Below are 21,592 nucleotides of genomic sequence, written 5' to 3'. Positions count from 1 at the left end.
TATTTTTTTTAAGCATTTATGTATTTTTGAGAGAGAGAGAGAGAGACAGAGCACGAGCAGGGGAGAGGCAGAGAGAGAGAGAGAGACACAGAATCTGAAGCAGGCTCCAGGATCCAGCTGTCAGTACACAGTCTGACTCGGGGCTCAAACCCACGAACTGCAAGGTCATGACCTGAGTCAAAGTCCGAGGCTTAATTGGCTGAGTCACCCAGGCATCTGTCTTATGGTAAGTTTTGAAATTGGGAAGTGTGAATCCTCCAACTTTGTTTTTCCTATCCGAGATTGTTTGGGCTATTTTTGATCCCTTGAATTTCCACTAAATTTTAGGATGAGCTTGTAAATTTCTGATAAGCCAGCTCGTGCTTGATAAGAATTGGGTGGAATCTGTAGAGGAATTTGGGGAGTATTTGCTATTTCAGCAACAGAAAGTCTTCCGATCCATGAGCACTGGTTATGTTTCATTTATTTAGAACTTTCAAATTTCACTCAAAAATGTTTTATAGTTTCCAAAACACAAGTTTTGCATTGCTTTCATTATTCCTAAACATTTTGCCCTCTTTTTTTAAATGTCTTTTTAAGTAAACTCTGCCCCAACATGGGGCTTGAACTCAAGACCCTGATATGAAGAGTCACATGCTCTACCAATTGAGCCAACCCGGCACCCCCACATTTTATTCTTTGTCTAGGCTGTTCCAAATGGCATCATTTTCTTAATTCCAATTTCAGTTCCATGCTTACTCTTAACCATCGTAAGCCCAATATCTGGGCTCCCTTTCTTGATTAATAAGGCAAGCTTCAGATGAAGAAATCTCAACTCATTCTGAAATTTTTATGTCTGGCCCAAGAACAATGTCACAAATTTGATTCCATCTGCTTTAAAGACCTCAGATGATGCGACGAGAACACCTGCGGACACCTCGTTTGAGTACATCCCTCTAATATTGAGACTGAGAAGAGGCAGAAATATGAATACACGATTGTACAGCTTCCTGGAACTGCAGCTACAGCAATGAGTGAGATCATGAGGTCACGGAGAGGGCACCGCAGCCCATCCCACGATGATAGCCCTGCAAACCTCGGGCCAGGGTTTCACCTCTTCAGATCTTCGTCCTCTGATCTCTCACCCTTCAAAGGGAAATAGTAACAGCTCAGTATTTGCAGAGCTGTCTCCAAACTGGGTGCCCACACCCCTTTAGTAGACAAACTACGAGAGAACGTCGTGCAGAACAAAAAGACAAGAATTTCCATGTCGCTACTTTCACTTGCATTTCTGTTTCTTGATTTCCGGGTGTCCCTTTGCGGACTTTACGTTAGATTAGCAAACCCGGTTTGTCAGTTCATGCTCAATTTTTTTTTTCATTGATGGAGACTATTGGCTGAATTCATTGATTGGCACATAGTGAGTACTCAGTAAATGTCAGCTATCCTCAAAATAATACTCATAATTGTCATGGTATCATTATGAGTGAATCTAAAAGGACTAGTATACTTTCTCGGTTTACTTTCTTTCCACCATCGATGAGACCGGGAAGCACACAAAAGTCAAAGAGCACCCTTCTCAGATGGAGGGCCCATCGGCTCAACCACATACAAGTAATGCTCTTATTACCAACTAAAAGCATCGGGTAGTAGATTTTCACTTGCGTGCCAGCAGTGTGCGAACACCAAGCACCCTGAAAAAATAGTTGCCGTTGGACTAAAGTCGTGCGACATCAGTTTGGGTTTTTTCCTGATTTTTAAACCTTCACTCATATGGAACACAGGGAGTTTCAGATATCTCTCGGTTCTCCAAAGCAGCCAGGTCCAAGATTTGGGCGTCTAATCTGGGCATGTCCTTCTTCAGCTCGGCCGGCTTCCCTGCCATTCTTTACAAGGACTGTGTGTATGGCACCAGACTTACTTTCCCAGAAGTGCTTCTGGGACCTCAGTCTGCACAAAGGGGCTGTTAAATGTGTTTCCCTCCCTGCTGGCTCAGCTGACTCCTGGGCCGCAGGTCACATACAGCTCATAGTTCCGATCAACTTTTCCCAAGGGACCCCTGGGCTCCTGCAGGAGCCAACACCTCCCTGGAACAGGAAGCTCTATTTACACTGTCTTGGAGCCTGGTGCTCATCCATAAAAGGGAAAAGAGTCCTTTAGGAAAAGGGCAGGGTGCTTGGAAACCCTTTAAAAGTGAAAGCTTTGCAACTGTTTTCTGTTGTTTTACTCTGCTGGTTGAGACAGTCTCGCAAAATATAAAAGCACATGCTCTTCGGACTAGTTGGACAGTAAATCCCAAAGCTGACGTGACAACAAACAAAACGGGGAGGGTGTCATGTGAAGCTTCCAGAGAGCACACCTGGAGTGGTAATTTCTTTCTTTAGCCTTCCAGAACCCAATTCCATGCTGGTTTATCCATGAGGTATTCAATCATACTTTCAATGAGGAAGAAGAGCTATTCCGACTTGGGAATAGCATGATGGTTGGGTCTGTGGATGGTTGCTACAGTTTCCCCTGCCTCTTCCATCAGCTGACGGACACGTTTGATGACCGACATGTATCTCAAGTCAGCAAGAGATATGGATATGCCAGGAAAAGAGTGCAGTGGTGAGGGCGGGCCTGGGGCTCTAGGAGTCGGAGCGCTTGGAAAATTTCATCATAATGGTCAATAAATATTTAGTCACAATATAAATTATTAAAAATAATTGTTAGTCGTGCCTACTATTAGTGGTAATGTGGATAATTATTGTGAAATGTTACAAAGCATTAAGCGTTTTACACATATAAACTCATTTCACCTTCGTGGTAACCTTGTGAGTTAGGTACTATCAGAATTCCCAAGGCACAGAAGGTACAAAGAGGCTAAGTAACTTGGCTAAAGTCATGGTAGACAGCGAAGCCAGGGCATAAACTCTGGGCGTCTAGTCTAGTAGGTTGGGGTCCAACCATTATGCCCCGCCGTCTTTTTTGTTTGTTTTTTAAATTTTTTTAAATATTCATTTGTTTATTTTGAGAGAGAGAGAGAGAAAGTATGAGTGGGGTAGGGGCAGAGAGAGAGGGAGACACAGAATCCAAAGCAGGTGCCAGGCTCTGAGCTGTCGGCACAGAGCCCGACACGGGGCTCGAACCCACAGACCGTGAGATCATGACCTGAGCCGAAGTCAGATGCTTATCCAACTGAGCCACCCAGGTGCCCCTATGTCCTGCTGTCTCTTAAACACTGTGCCTAATAGTGTTCTAAGCAGGTCAGATGCAGTAACACTTTTAATGAAAACAACACCAGTAATGTGGCAAGTTTCACGAGCTAAAATATTCAGTCCTTTATTCAGCACCTGCTGACACCCAGGACCATACCTAGATCAAATACAGTGGTTCTGATGTCACTGGGATGGAGAGAGGGCTGGCGGCCAGTGTCCTTGCTGTGAGCACCTGTGCGGTCCTGGTCAGAGATCACCGTCCGACCGGTCATGTCTGTCCTTCCCTCCGTCGTCACTTCCACCACAGACTTTTGTGTCCCATGTGACAGGAAGTTCCCCGACCGTCACCACAGCAACAAGTCCCCCTGCACTGCAGAAGCTTCCACGGCCTGGAGTGTGCTCCCTCGTCATTCAGGTCCTCAGTTCAGGCACTGCCTTTCCTGCCCACTGTAGAGAAGGTTGACTCCCCTTCTTCCCTGGTGCTCCCTGGGCCCCATCTGCTTCACTTACTTACTGCTTGGAGCTCGGTGTATCACCACCATTTCTTTATGGTGCCGGCCAGTAGGCCCATGATAAGAGGCCACATCCTGCGTGTCTCTGTGAAGTGCCATTGCTCAAGCCAGTGCCTCACACAGACTATGCAGTCAGCAAATGGGGAGTTAATTTGGTAAGCCGATTCCATCACCTTTGGACGTTACTTTCCCAAATCTACAAGATTTTCCCTGAGGACTTGCCTCAGGGAAACACCTCAGGAGACAGAGAAGTGATTTTCGGTTTCACTAATCTGGACATCGCTGGTGACCCTAACAAAAGCCATATGGAAGCGAGATTTGAAGGAACCGGAAGGTGGGAAAAGTAACAAGACTGCTAGAGACAGCCGTTGTAGAAATTTGATTACGAAGGGAAGCAAATAATAGGCCAATAGCTGAGGTATACAAGGTACAAGGGTGGTTTCTGTTTCCGGTTTGTCTAGCTGTTCGTACTAGTGTTGAGGTTCAAAGGACGTTGCATATCTGAGGGCAGAAAGGAATGGGTAGAGGGGACCAGGGGAAAGATGAGGGCAATAGCTGATAGCCTAAGGTTCAGAAGAGAGCACTTAAGTGACTGCCTCTCTTCATAATCAGATTTCTCGACTGAACTGGCTTACAGCCGCTCTGTTGCTTTCTCCACCTTCTGGCTCCTTCTTTTTCCACTTCAATATGGCTTCCATCGGGGTCGCCAGTAAGCACCACGTCTCTGCAACCATAAATCACTTCTCAGTACCTTCAGTCCAGGGCAGGATGGAAAATAAGTCTCTGTTAAAGGGGAAATGGCCACTCAGTTCTATCAAGAGGAGGGGAAAACCAGGGCCGATGCAGGTGGTGGTGTCGATTTGATGGCACGAAGTCGACAAAGGTCTTGTCTGGTATTTCTATTTCTTTGTGAACTATGAAGCAAAGTCAGTTAGGGAGAGGTGGGGCATATTTGAGATTGAAGGAGATGGAACATTTGTGAAAAGTGTTTTGAGAGAAGCATAGAGAGATTGCCAGGAAAAGGGAGCACCCCTGTGGTTGGTGATCAAAGGCATATAGCGATCACCATCTGCCTAGCTGGAGAGCTTCCCAATGGTGACACTCAGCAGCCTGGTCAAGGCCGGAGAATGGGTATGGTTGAGTTCATTCAGAGCTGAATTCACCATGGGGCGCCTGGGTGGCTCCGTCGGTTACGCGTCGGACTTCGGCTCAGGTCATGATCTCACGGTTTGTGGGTCTGAGCCCCTCGTCGGGCTCCGTGCTGACAGCTCAGAGCCTGGAGCCTGCTTCTGATTCTGTGTCTCCCTCTCTCTCTGCCTCTTCCCTGCTTGCACTCTGTCTCTGTCTCTCTCTCTCAAAAATAAATAAAACATTAAAAATACGTTAAAAGAAAAAAAAGAATTGAATTCACTAGGGGTGCCTGAGTGGCTCAGTTGATTAGCTGTCCAGCTCTTGATTTCAGCTCAGGTCATAATGTCACGGGTTCATGGGTTCGAGCCCTGTATCCAGCTCCGTGCTCGGAGGGTGGAGCCTGCTTGGGATTCCCTCTCTCTCTCCCTCTCTCTCTGCCCCTCCTCTGCTTGCTCTCTCTTTCTCTCTCTCAAAGTAAATAAGTAAAGTAGAAAAACGAAAAACAAACAAGGAATTGAATTTGCCGGGCATATGTAGCAAAGGGAGGGCAAGAGAGCTTACCAGAAACGTGGTTGTGTCATGGGGGCCAGAATCCAACTGGGATCTCGGGAACATTGATAGAGCAGAGAGGCCCGCTAATGGAGAGAAAGTGGGAGGTGTGCACGCCACCCACAGCCAGAGGGACACTTGCGCCGGGGACCTTTGTGCAAGAAGCTGCAGTGACAAGTTTGTGACCAGCAAGGAGGATGTCTGATTCATGATTTTCGAGGTGGAACAGTTTCAAAAGATAACGAGGTTCAGACTTCACATTCTGCACCGTGAGAACGGGAAGCCGTGACCCAGCAGAGAATAAGGTCATTGGGTCAAGGAGGTCAGAGGGTTGGATGCGTCCAGAAGGAAGGCAGACATCAGGATGGAGAGCAAGAACCACATTCAAGTGTTTCATGAACAGCGGTGCACGTCTGAGGCAAGCAGAGCTCTCTGACTTGCTACCGTGGAAAACCCAGTAGTTTGGTGAGTGAGAGGAGGGGCAGGCTGATTTCGAAATGCCTTGGTCATCAATTGCCCGTTTAGGGTGTGTATACTTTTATTTTAATTAATTAATAATTAACTTGTCGACTTCTTTGAGAGAGAGAGCAGCAGAAGGGGAGACAGCCTCCCCTTGAGAGAGAGATTATCTTAAGCAGGATCCACACTCGGCACGGAGCCCAACACGGGGCTCGATCTCACGACCCTGAGATCAGGACCTGAGCTGAAATCGAGAGTCGGATGCTTAACTGACTGAGCCGCCCAAGGGCTCCTAGGGTATGTTTACTTTTTAAATGAGCCGCTAAGAATTTATTATTCATTGGTGCCGTGAAAAAACTTAAAAGAAGTAGATCTTGAGGGGCGCCTGGGTGGCTCAGTCGGCTAAGCGTCCGACTTCGGCTCAGGTCACGATCTCGCGGTCCGTGAGTTCGAGCCCCGCGTCGGGCTCTGGGCTGACACCTCGGAGCCTGGAGCCTGCTTCGGGTTCTGTGTCCCTGTCTCTCTCTGCTCCTCCCCCGCTCCCACTCTGTCTGTCTCTCTCTCTCTAAAACATGAATAAACATTTAAAAAAATAAAAAAGATGTCTTTAGAAAAACATCAGAGAAGTTGGTAGCAGTTTGGGTAAAAACAAACTGCACGCGCTTCACCATCTCACCAGGACCCTGCTTGGTCCCCGACCTCGTATGAAGACCGAACCCCCCACGGGGATCTACGGCCTGAACGTTTTCACTTACGTTTCTCTTGCTCGAGCCCTGAAGCGGATGTGGGGTCCGCTGTCCTAGGTGTCCCGGATTCCACAAATCTGTTCAGAGACAGTTGCCCCGGGTTTTGTGCAGCTGCCAGCCGGCGAGGCAGCCTCCGTTGTGGAGTTTACCTCCTCTGACAAGGTGACCGAAATGGTGTTCTTAAAGTCTTGAAGCAACCTCTCGTCACGGGAAACAGGAGGAGACCCCCTGGTCCTCCTGAGCCCTCTTTCTCCTCCAAGAATCTCCATCTTGCTGTGTCCCCTAAGAGGAGCTGGCACCTCCTGAGGACTTGGGACACTCCAGACACCCTTCTGAGTGCCTTACATGCCTTATTTTCTTTAAGCCACATAACACCCTATGAGGTTCTACTATCATCATGCTCGCTTTTAGATGAAGGGTCTGAGGCACAGAGAGTTCAGTAACTTTCCCGGGGCCACGGGGCTAGCAAGAGTTTGAGACGGCCTTTGTCATCGAAGACTGCGCTCCCTCCCTCCCCAGGTCCGTGGCTTGGCCGTCCTCCTTGGGGGGACCCAGGTCCGCCCTCCCACCACTCCTCACCCCAGCCGCTCTCCACTGGGCTGTCCACCTCCTCAAACATTGCTGCCTGACTCTCCTGGTGACCAGTGCCCTGGTTCAGCCTCTGGCCAGTGTCACTGAGTCTCCAGTTTGACCTCTTCTCCAAAAATCTCAGGCTCGTGTAAGAGGTTTTAACTTCCTCAGCACACGTGTGAGGCTGAGCTCTCTTCGTGTATCCGGCACCCCTTATCTCTCCCCACCCCCTCCCTACACCCTGTACTTCATACTGAATTATTTTCTACCGCCCCCAAGACAGCGAGGACCCTGTGCCCTCCAAGCCTTGGCCTCGGTCCTCTCTATCTTGAGCACCTTCTCCACCTTCCCGACCACGCCTCGTTGTGCCAAGTCCCCTTCATCTTTCAAGACTTAGTTCCCAGACCCCTCTGGGAAGCACTCCCCCTCCAAAGGACCCCACAGTCCCCAGCACACTGAAGGGTAACTGCCTGTCTGTCTCCCCGACTGTCAGCCCTGAGACCAAGGCCACAGCCCGACCACCTCCGTGTTCCTAGTGCTGGAGGAAGCCTGTGCACATGGGATCTAGCTGCTCAGTAACTGCTGTCCGAATAAGTAGTGACAATGGAAGCAACGGGAGGACCAGATGACCCCTCAAAATGTCCCTTTGTCCTGTGTCTGGAGGATACAGGAAGAACTCACTGGCATCCAATATGGAGGTGCCCACCGCGTCTACGGACTGTTTGCCCGAGTTCTAGACCCAGTAACTTTAGATATAGCTCCCCACTGAAACTCTGGCTGTATAAGAGCTGGTTATTTGTCTTGTTTGCAGCCATATTTCCAGGTAAGGAACTTGGTACTCAATATATGCTTGTTTCATAAAGCAAATATATCAAAGATCTCTAACCCTTATGACAACTCTACAAGGTCAATATCATTCTCCCATCGTATGGTCAAAAAACCCTGAATTTCAAAGATCTGAGTAATGCATCCAAGGCCGTAAGAGAGTTGGTAGCAATGTCGCGATTCCTCTCCTGGCTTCCACATTTTAGGCTTTTTCTACTATCCTGAGTTGTCTCTCAAAACCTTCTTAGCCGCTAGACTTGGTCACTCAAATTAAAGGGAGATGAATAAAATCATAGAAAATACAAAGCGAGTGGGGCAGCATTTTCCTGCTTAAAATTAGAAAACTCAAGGGCGCCTGGGTGGCTCAGTCGGTTAAGCCTCCGACTTCGGCTCAGGTCATGATCTCATGGCTCGTGGGTTCAAGCCCCGCGTCGGGCTCTGTGCTGATGGCTCAGAGCCTGGAGCCTGTTTGGGCTTCTGTGTCTCCTCTCTGTGCCCCTCCCCTGCTCGTGTTCTGTCTCTGTCTCTCAAAACTAAATAAACATTAAAAATTTGTTTTAAAAAATTAGAAAACCCAGCACTTTATAAAACTAGATTTGTAGCAGCCAAAACACGGAGTCATATAAATTCCAAAGAAAAGTTGCCGGTGGGCTTAGCACTTGGGAAAGAGTACACTTTGGGAGCACAGACACATGAGAGATGTCTGGCCCGGCTGGACCAGGTCCTTGGGGGACCCGCCCTGTGTGTGAAGAGCAGGACAGAAAAAGACTGCTCTCTCCCCCGCACACCGTGTCTGTCTTGAACGACTGACCGTGTCTTGAACGACTGAACTGTTTCTTGCAACTGTCTTGGTCGTGTCTTGGCCAGCATCAGAAAGCACGAGAATTACGGCACTTTGTGTCCCGCGGTCTAATGAAGCTTAGAGGTTGTAGAAAGTTTTTTCTGTTATATTGTATCACTTTAGGATAGGGAAACTCCCAAAAAGATTTCCTGTGTGATGAAATACATCTTTTTCTCTCCTCTATACTTGAAAAAGTTGCAATTTCTTAGCAAAAATTACTCAGCCAGTGCTTACCATAACCCATGAAGACAATACGTATTTTTAGTTTTGTCTTAGCAGCAAGGAAATGCACTCCCCGATGGAGAATGATTTCACGAAGGCCATCCAGTGAGTCAGGCACAAGACCGAGCTGGACGGATTAGGCATCTGGGTCTCTGTTATTAAACTCCAAGGTCCTACAAAACAATCTGAGACAAAGAAAAGCACTCTTATGATAGCTTCTGCAAATAATTTCACTGCCAAGTTTTGTTGAATGTTGATGTCTGTTAACCAGCCATAGGACTGTGGCACTCTTCCCAGGGGGAAAGCTCTACTCATTCTCTTGTAAGGATGTCATAATAGGCATAAAGCACTGAGCACCACACGCAGGATATGGTAGCTGGTCAATAAAAAATGTCGATCTTCCGCTGCCCTGCCCGCCAGTCTCGCTGCTGTGAAATCTCAAGGAGACCCGACTCACCTGTATTATGTTTCCTCCCAGTCTTTCTTCATTATCGACCTGCCATTTTTCTTAGCTCAGCTTTTGTGGAGAAATGGAATGCCCCATCCATCTGGGCTGGTGCTGTATCTGTATCCGGTGCCCTGGCTTGTGTAGACACCCGAGTTTTTCTCCTTCCTCTCTATAGGTGTAGGAATCTAGCTCTGCCTATGTGTTCAGGAAAAAAAACCAAAAAACAAAAAACTACCTTTTATCATCTGAGTGATGTGGAAAGTCCCGTGATTTGAGGGGGCCAAATTTCTCGAGCTCTGCCAGAACCTTGCTGGAAAGGTTGCCCAGGATTAAATATGTCACAGACGGTCTTGCGGTGGCTCTGAGCCTTTTCATTTCTTTTTTTAAAGCCTGTTTTAATGGCACACACATCTCTGGAGGCCAGAGCCTCACAAGCAATGCTGTGTCACTGACGACACGTTAAGACATTTCCATTTCGGTCAGAAAGCTCTTTCTCAAGTTATTCTATGGCTCGTTTCCCCTTTTATTTATTATTGAAATAAATAATATTATTCATTAAGTATTTACTATTGATGTGTTGTAGTAGCTTCAGGTGTACAATATAGTGAGTTGACAATTCTATACATTATTGCTCCGTGTTCATCGTGATAAGGTAGCGACCATCGGTCACCAGACATCATTATGACAACTATATTGCCCGGGCTGTACTTTTCATGTCCGTGACTTATTTAATTACTGGAAGTCTGTATCTCTTAATTCCCTTTACCTATGTTGCCCATCCCTTCACCCACCTCCCTTCTGGTGACCTGTGGCCCATTTCTTTAAAATGTAGTTCTTTTGGGGCACCTGGGCGGCTCAGTCGGTTAAGCTTCGGACTTTGGCTCAGGTCATGATCTCCTGCTTCATCGGTTTGAGCCCCACGCCAGGCTCTGTGCCGACACCTTGGAGCCTGGAGCCTGCTTCGGATTCTGTGTCTCCCTACCTTGCTGCCCTCCCCGCCCCCTTACACTCTGTCTCTCTCTCTCAAAAATAAATAAACATGAAAAGAATTTTTTAACAAAAAAATGTTTTTAAATAAAATAAAATGTAGTTCTTTTATTTTATGCTGTGTTATTTAGAGATAGGAATGTATCTGTGCTTTATTTTAAAGTTCAGTAGTTATGTTGCTTGTAAAAGAAGATTTACGTAATCGCTGAAAGAAGAAACTCTAGTTATTCAGTGCAGAATCCCTGGATTTTAATATAGCCTTATTATGATATTTTTCTCCTTTCAGTTCGTCAGATAAGGGGTGATTAGATTCTGACTTCTGAACAGGAGAGTGAAGAAAGTCTACGGTACTTTAAGAAATGGACGTATTTCTTACTTCTAAAAACCAAACTCTAGTGTTTGAAAAAGAAATAGATTGTGAGTTCCCTGCTTAATTTTAATATAGTTTCATAAACGGCTATGAAGTATGGTAATTACTTTTAGAGCCAAACAGAATTAGGAGTTTACAGGACAGGCCCAATGTGAGAGAATATTCTCCTAAAACAGATCCACGTGTGTCACTAACACTACCAGCGGAGGCTTCCTGAACAGGCGAGCCAGCCAGGCCCCGGTCTAAGCGCTCCCAGGGGCCAACGCCTGGCAACCTCCCAGCCAGCTTCCGGTGGGCACCAAGCACTGAACTGCTCCCCCGCCGGGTTGGCAACACCGGGCTCCAGACGCAGGGGTGCGGCAGCCAGCCAGGTGGGACCCAGCACCCAGCCTGCCTCTGGACCACAGCCCTTTCCCCAACAGTCCCTGGCTTTGCTCGGGCTTGTGCAAACCCTAGCTGCCCAAGAGGGATGGGAAGGGCAGGAAGCTCCTTGCCCACGGCTCGCCTTGACCACGCTGGGTCCTCATTCTCCTGCCTCTTGGACGCGAGTGTTCGGTGTCAGCCTTCTTCACTGACCTCACCTCTGCTCACTCCTCAAACGTTCCTTGTTCCTGAGAGTGCGGTCCTGGGCCAGCTCCCCACGCGGTGGCCTTTCTCTGAGCGATCTCATTCCCCACCAGAGTTTCCCTTCCTGCGCATAGCTCATGCATCACCGGTTTTGTTTGCTCTCTCAGAGCCCTCCTAGCGGCTCTTGACCATCTGTCCTAGAGCCAGACACACTACAGACACAGCAAACCCAACACATCCAAACCAGAACCTATATCCCCCCTGCCAGACCTGCTTCTTCCCAGGTTGGGGGATAGCACCTCACCCACCCCTCGGAAGGGCAGCTGGGGCCAGGGGCCGTGCATTGCCCCTGCAGCCGCCCGGCAAGGGCCAAGCGTTCAGCTTTGCCCAGCAGGCCGTCAGGATTGATCGCCTGAGGACTACCCGATTTTCGACACACTTCCTTTCTGCTGCATGCACCTCCCGATCTTCCCTCCTCGTCACTGCAGGGTACTGTTGCTAAGAGTCCTCTTGATCACGTTCTGTCTGCTTAATCCATTTCAAGGACCTCGGCTAGCCTTAGACGAAGTCCAGCTGCTGGCTCCAGTAGATAATTTCCATGATCGTCCTTCTCCTGGCCTTAGATGTTTCCACTTAGCCACATCCTGTCCTCACCTCCCATCCTCCTGGACAATCTGCATTCCCTCAACTTGCTCTGCTCCCTCTTCCCTCAGAGACTCTCACATGCTGTTCCCTTGGCCCAGAACATGTTTCTCCACTCCAGTTGGGCATGTCGTCTTCCAGCAGAGTTTCTGTAACCCCCACTTCCCAAACTCAAGCCCGGGTGAGGTGCCTTTCTGGAACCCATCACTCTGGGCTTACCTAGGTCATAACTACGATCACACTGCAGGTAATCGCCTGGGTTGTCATTCTCCTCCATTCGACTATGGTGAAAATTGGATCTGATGCCCAATCTGCTCGGTTCCTATTTTTGTTCTCGCCTCCCGTACCTGCCTCTCACCAGAGCACTTGCCCATTTCCTGGAAGCTGGGTAAGTCTGGGTCAATTTCATTGCTCTCGTATCTGAGAAAACAAGAGCTACGCCTACCCATCCCAAGGCAGCTACAAAGTGAACAGTAGAGTAGGTGCTGATAAAACCGTGTACACGCAGCTCACTGCTGTTTCCACCGGCTTGACTTTAGCTTCCTGCACAGGAACGAAATGAAGTGAGTTCACTTGTTTACAGCGTACTCTCAAATAGCATAAGGTGGCGATAAAAAGAATCTGAATTTAGCATTTTAAAAAAATCTGACAAATAGAAAGGAGGGAACAAAAATCATCCATAATTCTAATTAATTTTTTTTAATGTTTTGTGATCAGGCCACCAAGAGTTTTCTAATAATATTCAAATTGTGGCTTTTCAAAGTTTCATTGTGTCTGTGAGAATAGTTATGAGGAGTCTGTTCAATATTTTAGCCTGTTCATCTGACTTGATATCTTTTCTGTTGACTCACGATCCAAAGTTAAAGGAAAGGTAGATTTGGGGGACTTCCCTTGGTTTTGTGGATAGCTTCTTATATGACAAGAGGAAGGGGGCACCTGGGTGGCTCAGTTGGTTGAGCATCTGACTCTTGATCTCAGCTCAGGGTAGGATCTCATGGTTCGTGGGTTCCAGCCGCACTCGGGATTCTCGCTGACAATGCGGAGCCTGCTTGGGATTCTCCCCCCCTCTCTGCCCCTATCCCACTCACTTTCTATCTCTCTCTCAAAATAAATAAACTTAAAAAAATTTTCTTTATATTAAATAAATAAACAAACAAACCAACAAGAGGAAAGATGCTCACTTTTTGGATGTAAGGACACCATCAGAGAGTAACTTACTTGCAGACATTTGGGGAATTAACAAAGGGAAACTTTGGACTTCACCTACTGTTGGCTTCCATGTTTCAAGATTTTCTTGCAACCTAGACTAAAAGAATGTATAGTAAATCCCCACAACTCAGAGAATGGCGTTCAAATAAAGGTCACACATATTAGGGATACGGGAAGTATGTTTTTATCTATTGTTACTTACTCTAGCTTCAAAAAGAAAAAAAACTTGGCTTGTTTCTTTGTAAATGTTCATGTATATTTTATACCCTTTATCTAATTAAACTATGTGGGTTTTTGTTTCTAGATCAGGAAGTGTAAAAGTGAAAGATTTGTAAGTAATTTCTTTCAGATAAGAAAGAGAATGAAGGGGCTCCTGGGTGGCTCAGTCGGTTGAGCGGCCAACTTAGGCTCAGGTCATGATCTCGCAGTTTGTGAGTTTGAGCCCCGCGTCAGGCTCTGTGCTGACGGCTCAGAGCCTGGAGCCTGCTTCAGATTCTGTGTCCCCCTCTCTCTCCACCCCACCCCTGCTTGGGCTCTGTCTCTCTCTGTCTTTAAAAAATGAATAAACATTAAAAAATTATAAAAAAAAATAAAATAAATAGAATGAAGTATGCATACTAACTCTTATGATGACGGTGTAATGATGCTTCTGTGTAATTAAGAGCTGCTTAAATACCTCATATGAGTGGAATCATACAGTGTATGCCCTTCTGTGACTGGCTCATTTTGCTTAACAGAACATTCTTGAGGTTCATTCATGTTTCAGCATGACAGAATTTCTTTCCTTTTAAAGGCAGCATAATATTCCATTGTATGGCTATGCCACATTTTGGCGGGAAGTCACCAATGAGCAATTAGAAAAGGCTTCCTGAAGGAGATGCTGTCTAAACAGAGTCACAAAAGTGGGAGTTAGCAGAATAAGGGCAAACCCAAGGCACTTTTCCAGACAACCTGGGTGCGGAAGTATGAACATTTTCTAAGCCAACAGTTTCCAAGCTTTTTCTTGGCAGGTAGGCTAAAGCCTCATGTCCAAAACAGACCAGATATGCAGTTTCTCCTACTGGGGAGACGAGAGGCAGAAACCTTGGTCTTCTCTCTTCTGTCTCACGCTTGTCATTGACCATGGACATGTTCGCCCTCATGATCACACAAGGGTAGCAGGTACCAAAAAAGAAGGGCCGCAGGGCCTCTGTGGTTCTGGCAATGTCGTGTTTCTCCATCAGCTCACCGGTTATGCAAGGGTTTCAATCTGATAAAATTGATCAAAGACATTATGCTAAATGAAATAAGCCAGGCACAGAAAAACACATGTTTTAGGGGTCCACTCAGATGACTTACACCTACAGAAGTCAAATTCAGAGAGACAGAAGGTAGCCCGGTGGCCATCCAGGCCAAGGGGGAGGGGAAATGGGAAGCCAGTGTCGAATGGGTGTGGGGTTTCATTTTGGGAAGTTGAAAAACTTCTGGAGGCGGAGAGTGGTGGTGGTTCCCCAACAATGTGTAGACCGAAGTGCACACCCAAAGATGGGTACGGTGGTAAATTTTGTGCCATGTATATTCTTAAGACAATTTGATTGAGAGAGAAAAATGGGTCAAGCTAGATATTTACGATTTGTACACTTGGCTACATAGAAAAAAAAAATTTTTGTACGCCTCATCAAATCATAGCTTTCATTGTTACTCTCTGGAAACTTTTGAAGCATGGTGTTTTTCCACTAGTTGGACCAGCAAATATTCCCATTTCATGAAGGGCCAAAGGATAGTTCCTGCTTTTTCATATCCCCTCCCAAATCAAAAAACCTGAGATATGACGACCTTGGTGACTCCCTTACTGCTATTTCCTGAACCTTGTCGGTGGCTACTTATGCTTCTATTTACATTTCCCCTCTTCCAAAATGGTCTGTGCTGGCAGGCATGCCCTCCAGTAATAAGGAGACTCAGTGCTCACCCGGGTTTCCTCCCGGTGAGGGGACCCTGGGGTGAGACTGTCATCTAATGATATCCAGGGCCAAGCTTTCAAAGATTCCGTGATTATCAGGAAACCTTCATCAGCTGAGTGATTTTTTTTCTTAACTTCCTTGTCAGCAGAAATAATCCTCCTAAAATAAATTGTTCACCTTGGGCATGGAAATCAAGGGGAAAATGTTAGAAGATATTTATTTAAGATACTACTGGCGATTTATCATTATAATTTACTTAAGAAAACATTCGTGAGCCACTTCTTGAAAAGAAAGATCACTTACTCTTAAACAATGTAACTTTTGGTGATGGTTCATAATTGTGTAGTAACTACCCTAGTTATAGAGAATTATTTATTTAGATAAAACTTAGATTTGTTACAATCGTGCTCTGAAATGGCACTATCCAGGTCGATTTTAATTTGGGGGAGGGGGGACTCTGTGTGTGTGTGTGTGTGTGTGTGTGTGGTGTTCTGAATTCTCTTGGTTGATTTAAAAAAAAATGGGGAAAATTAATCCTAAATTGTTTGAAACCCTATTTACTTAAATGTTGATTTGGCCATTTCTTTTTTTTTTTAATGTGTATTTATTTTTGACAGAGAGAGAGACAGACAGAGCATGAGTGGGGCAGGGGCAGAAAGCGGGAGACACAGAATCCGAAGCAGGCTCCAGGCTCCGAGCTGTCAGCACAGAGCCCGACGCAGGGCTTGAACTCCAGACCGGGAGATCATGACCTGAGCCGAAGTCGGACGCTTAACCGACTGAGCCACCCAGGCACCCCTTGACTTGGCCATTTCTTAATTGTATAAGTCAAAAAATAGCCAGGAAGTAAAAAATCCAGACTCTGTAGTGTGAATCCAGTAAAATAATATTTTTGTGGTTTTTATCTCAGACTTTTTATGATATTTCAAAATTTTTGCCATGTTGGTATAGTAGCATATGTGCTTTCCGATTTTTTAATATTAAGATAAATCCAGAGACTGTTTCCGCATCAATAGGTATGTCCTGAAACAGTAAAAACTATTCAGATTTACAAACCACCTACTAAAGCTACGTTTTTATATGGTATGTAAAATTACTCTTCTTTATTTTAAGTTGATGGCCATGCATGGAGAAGACCTACATTGATGGTCCATCTAAATGAATGTATCAAAATGATCTCTAAAAAGTTGAAAGGTTTAGGGGCGCCTGGGGGGCTCAGTCAGCTAAGCATCTGACTCTTGATCTCAGCTCAGACCTTGATCTCAGGCTCACGAGTTCAAGCCCTGCACTGGGCTCTGCGCTGGGCATGAAGCTTACTTAAAAATAAATAAATAAAACCTAAAATCCTAAAAAAGAGAAAAGCTTAAAGGTGCAGCCAAACAACATTTTGTATACATTAAGAATGAATTTATTTTCCTCTGACCTTATTGTATGTATCACTATTAATAATACAAGCGTAGTCCTATCTAACAATTATTACGCATTTCCTGTTTTCCAGGCACCTTTCCTGCACTATATTATCTCACTGAATCGTCACATTAGCCCTGTTGAATAGTACTATTTTTTAAAATTTTTGTTATTAAAGTATAATTGCCATGGGATGGTTCTATTATTTTCCCTAATTTGAAGCACAGAGCTAACGTGTGACAAAGATAAAATGCTAGCTAGACGTCTTCTGAATTTCATAATAGCTGCGTAAGAGGCAGATAACCCCAGGACAAGTTGAAGGGCCTGTGAAGGAAGACATCTTTGTCCCTGGTCAACTCTGAATCCCTTCCTGCGTGGTGTGACGGTTCCTTGTCTGGCCAACAGCCCATCTGCACTCACTCGGATACAAAGCCTATGAAACCGCCGACCATCACTGGCTTGGGGACAGGGGTCAGAACCTCTCCTCTCCACACCCTCCATCCCTCTTTTGAGCCTTTCGTGGGCAAGATTCCATCAACTACATAGAGAGCCCTGAGCTCTGCCCAGAGAGATAAAAAAGTCTGGCCAAAAAATCTGGTGCAAACTGGAGTCTACCCAATTTCCAGTGAAAAATAACTTTGAGGCTGAACTTTAATCTTTCACCACTTCAGTGAAGTAGAATTTAGACAGAACATCCCAGGATTTCCTGACTTTACCTTTTTTCTCTGAAGGAGAATGCTCCATGGTGCACTGCTAAGAGGATCAGCTGTCTTTAATGAAACTCTTGAATCGTCTTGGCTTTTGCAAATTTGCTGGAGGGAAATATCCAAAGGCTCTAAAGTTTCGTTTATTTTCAGAGCCTAAATTAATATCACTAGCTAAATCTGTGGAAGATTCTAACAAACAGCTAAAGCCGGGATAAGTGAGGTAATGTCTGCCTCTTAGGTTTTGGTAAGGAGTAAATGATATGATGAATATGTGTGAAAGGCTGAGCACAGTGTTACCATAACTGTGAGAGAACCTGTCTGTGAGAGAAGCTGTCTGTTAAAATACACTTTAAAGCAGCATTTTTGTAATTATGGGACCCAACATTTATGAAGCTCCTTCCATTAGAAGGTTCCTCGCTTTATTATTCGTTTTTTGTTTGCTTGTTTTACCCTGTAGGTTCTACCTATGCATATTAAAACCACAGATAGACACTCATACAAGAAACTCAGCTGAAAACATGACTGAAATTTTAGAGCCCTCACAATGCAAGTTGAGACTTCTTCTTAGGTCTCCTTTTGAATCAAACTCTAGTAAAGAAAAAAGAAACCTTTATTTGCCACTAAAATGTTCTTATTTGCATAAATATTACGTGACACTGACTTATGCTTAAAAACAACTTATTATATAGTTGGGTTGCCGAAGGAATTGGAATTCTTAGCTACAAGACTAAGCAAAGGCTGGGAACCAAAAGTGGGAATGGAATCTATTTTGCTCTTACAAGCAACTATTGTTGCTTGTCCTAATAAGTGCTAGAACTTTACGCTAAACAATAGCAAAAGTTCATATTGCAGATTTAAAAAGTGCTCTACGCTACGTCTAGTCTAGTCTACGTAGTCAGTGGTGTTATACGGCCGACTAAGGCTATGCAGACGGGCCCTACAAACATTCTGCACACGTATTCATGTTGTTCCACTTCTACCGGGGTCTCCACGGCTGTCGATTCACAAGGACATATTATTGCCACAATTTCTTAACTCTGTGTTACAAATAACGAAACAGCACCAGCAGCTTTTCTGGCCCTCGCAGGCCACCATAGTTTGACAATCAGTAAAGACCACGTTTTAAGACAGTGCCAACATTCGATTTCATACTCATCTAAATACTTACAATTTAAATGTCGAGCAATACCAAGTATTATCGAATGGAGACCTCTAATACACTGTTTATGAGAAAGAAGAGCATGTGACAATATCTAATAAACCCTACAGCACGCATTCAGACCCCAGGTTTTCCACTCCTAGGTATTTACCCAATAGACACTTAAAAACATACCTCAGGAGGGGCGCCCGGGTGGCTCAGTTGGTTAAGCGTCTGACTCTCGATATCGGCTCGTGTCGTGATCGCACGGTTCATGAGTTAGAGCCCCGCATCGAGAGCTCTGCGCTGACAGTGCGGAGCCTGCTTGGGATTCTCTCTCTCTCTCTCTCTCTCTCTTGCTCTCTCTCAAAATAAATAAATAAACATTTAAAATAAAATAAGCTGTGTAAAGAGTTCTTATACTGCAAAAATCAAAAGATAAGTCATTCCATTTTAAAAATGGACAAAGGAGCTGAATAAATAGTTCTTGAAAAAGAGATATACAAATAGCCAGTAAGCGGATGAAAAGATGTCACAGCTCAATGTCACCGTGATTAGTCATTAGGGAAATGCAAATCAAAACCAGTTCACACCACCCATTAGGATGGCCAAAATAAAGAAATCAGCCAGTAACAAGTGTTGCCAAGGACATGGAGAGGTTGAAACCCTCATACACTGCAGGTGGAAATGTAAAGTGATGCGGCTTGTCTGGGAAAGTCTAGCAGCTCCTTAAAAGACTGAACATAGAGCTAATGTACGACCCAGCAAGTCTGCTCTAGACACTTACCGCCAAACTCAAACGTGTTCACACAAACACTGGTACAGAAATGTTCATTGGCAGCATTATTCATAATAGCCAAAAAGTGGGGGAAAAAAACAGATATCCATCGATAGGTGACTAAAATAAAAAGCGATACCTCCATATGGCGAAATGGTAGACCGTAAAAAGGCATAAAGCACCAACACCTGAACAACATGGGTGAATCGGAAAGATGTTATGTTGCATAAAAGACGTCAGACACACAAGGTCCCAGATATAATGCCGTTTATGTGAAACGAACAGGCAAGTCCATAGAGACGAGAAGCAGATGGGTGGTTGCTGAGGTCTGGGAGGTGGGGGTTGCTGGGGAGAAGGGGGAGTGGCTGGTAATTGGTGCAGGGTTTTTTGGAGGTGGGTAATGAAAATGTTCTAAAGTCAATTGTGGTGCGGTTCTGTGAAGACGTTAAAAACGATTAAACTGTGTGCTTGAAATAGATGATTTATACAGGATGTGGACTATACCTCAAGAAACCTTATCAGAAAGGTTACGTGCATCGTAATACCACGCATATTCAAATTTTAAAACACACAAAGCAGTATTACATATCGTGCCTACAAACACACGTTTGGAAACAGGGAGGCAAGAGCATTCAAAACGCTGAAAAACCCGTACTGACTCATCAAGGACAGACAGCAGCCTTCACACAGCGGTGAGTGCTTGAATAACATCTGAGCTGCAGGCAGAGAAGGAAAAGACCAAAGTTCAGAAGGCAATCACCTCTGTGCAGAGAGAAAGGGGAAGGAGGCCGGAGAGTGGTCCTCTTTCTTTAAAAGAAAATTCTGATGTCACTATCACAAAATGTGCAGGTTGGTGAGCACGTGAACACTTATTCTGTGATTCCCTACGTTTTCCTATACGCTTGAAACATTTCATAGTTAAAAAAGTCTACGCCTCGGGGCACCTGGGTGGCTGAGTCGGGTAAGCGTCCGACTTCTGTTCAAGGCATGATCTCACAGTCCGTGAGTTCGAGTCCCGTGTTGGGCTCTATACTGACAGCTCGGAGCCTGGAGCCTGCTTCGGATTCTGTCTCCTTCTCTCTCTCTGCCCCTCCCCTGCTCATGCTCTGTCTCTCTCCCTCCCTCAAAAATAAATAAATGTAATATTTGGGGATGTAATAACATCTCTAGGCTCATCTCATTAAAAGCCATGATGAATGCCTCCCACCAGGGTTGTCTGTTGCTGGTTGTTAAACATTCGCCAGCACTCTCCTGCGTCCTGGCCAGGAAAGCCTGCCCGTTTCCACGAAAGCAAGGGCCAGAGAGAAGCATCGTCATTCGTAAATGAAGCAAAGCTATCTGACACACGATTTGAAGCTGTCGATGCCCACGTCCACCGCAACTGGGTTTCGCTCTGTTAGCGGGGATTCCCATGAAGCACAGAGCAGAGGGCTCAGCTCCCCGCGAAGCCAGCCTGGGCCAACAACACTCCTTACACAGCACACCCCGTAGCAGAAGTCCACGACCTGCCAAAAACTTCCTGACCTGGAAATCGAAGGTTTAAGAGCATTTCTGGTAACTGTTGAATTAAACCCCTGATTTCTGGGAGCAGGTTGCTAAAAGTTTTCAGCCTTCTGGCATAAGCACGTCATTTGAGAGACTTGGTCACCTATTCAATAACCTAACTGCAATGTTCCTAAGCCAAGAAGGCCAAACAAATAAAAACAATTTTTTAAAAACAAGTTTTTCTCATCCTGTTTGACACATTGGTAGTACCAGGGTTTTAATGGCTTTTAAAATTTTTATAATTTAATCCAAGGGCTGTGTTGGAGAGTTCCATCACCATTTTGAGCAAACGCAGTTGAAATACATGGAAAGTAATTACTAGATTTTTAAAAAAAAATTTTTTTTAACGTTTATTTATTTTTGAGACAGAGAGAGACAGAGCATGAACGGGGGAGGGTTAGAGAGAGGGAGACACAGAATCTGAAACAGGCTCCAGGCTCTGAGCTGTCAGCACAGAGCCCGACGCGGGGTTCGAACTCACGGACCGCGAGATCACGACCTGAGCCGAAGTCGGCCGCTCAACCGACTGAGCCACCCAGGCACCCCAGTAATTACTAGATTTTAAAAGGAAGCTCTCCCCATCACATTCACCCAGATTTGGCGTTTCTGTCCCGAAGCTTTCCTTGTACAAGAAGACCCCAGAGATTCGAGAGTGGGAAGCAGAATGAGATGATGGGCCACCACGAATAAACTGTGTCGTACGTGGTGTCAATATGACCTTCGAGACCGTTCTACTCCTCTACGGCCCCTACCATAAGAAGCTCCAGGCGGTTGCCTACATCACATACATGTTTTGAGAGTTAATCCCTCTCCCCGTGTGACT

The sequence above is a fragment of the Lynx rufus genome, unplaced genomic scaffold (genome assembly GCF_022079265.1).
Source record: "Lynx rufus isolate CCGP_SWC_20201006 ecotype Redwood Valley unplaced genomic scaffold, mLynRuf1.p SCAF_12, whole genome shotgun sequence".
Taxonomy (NCBI): Eukaryota; Metazoa; Chordata; class Mammalia; order Carnivora; family Felidae; genus Lynx; species Lynx rufus.
The sequence above is the reverse complement of the archived record's forward strand: the minus strand, read 5'-3'. Positions refer to the sequence as shown.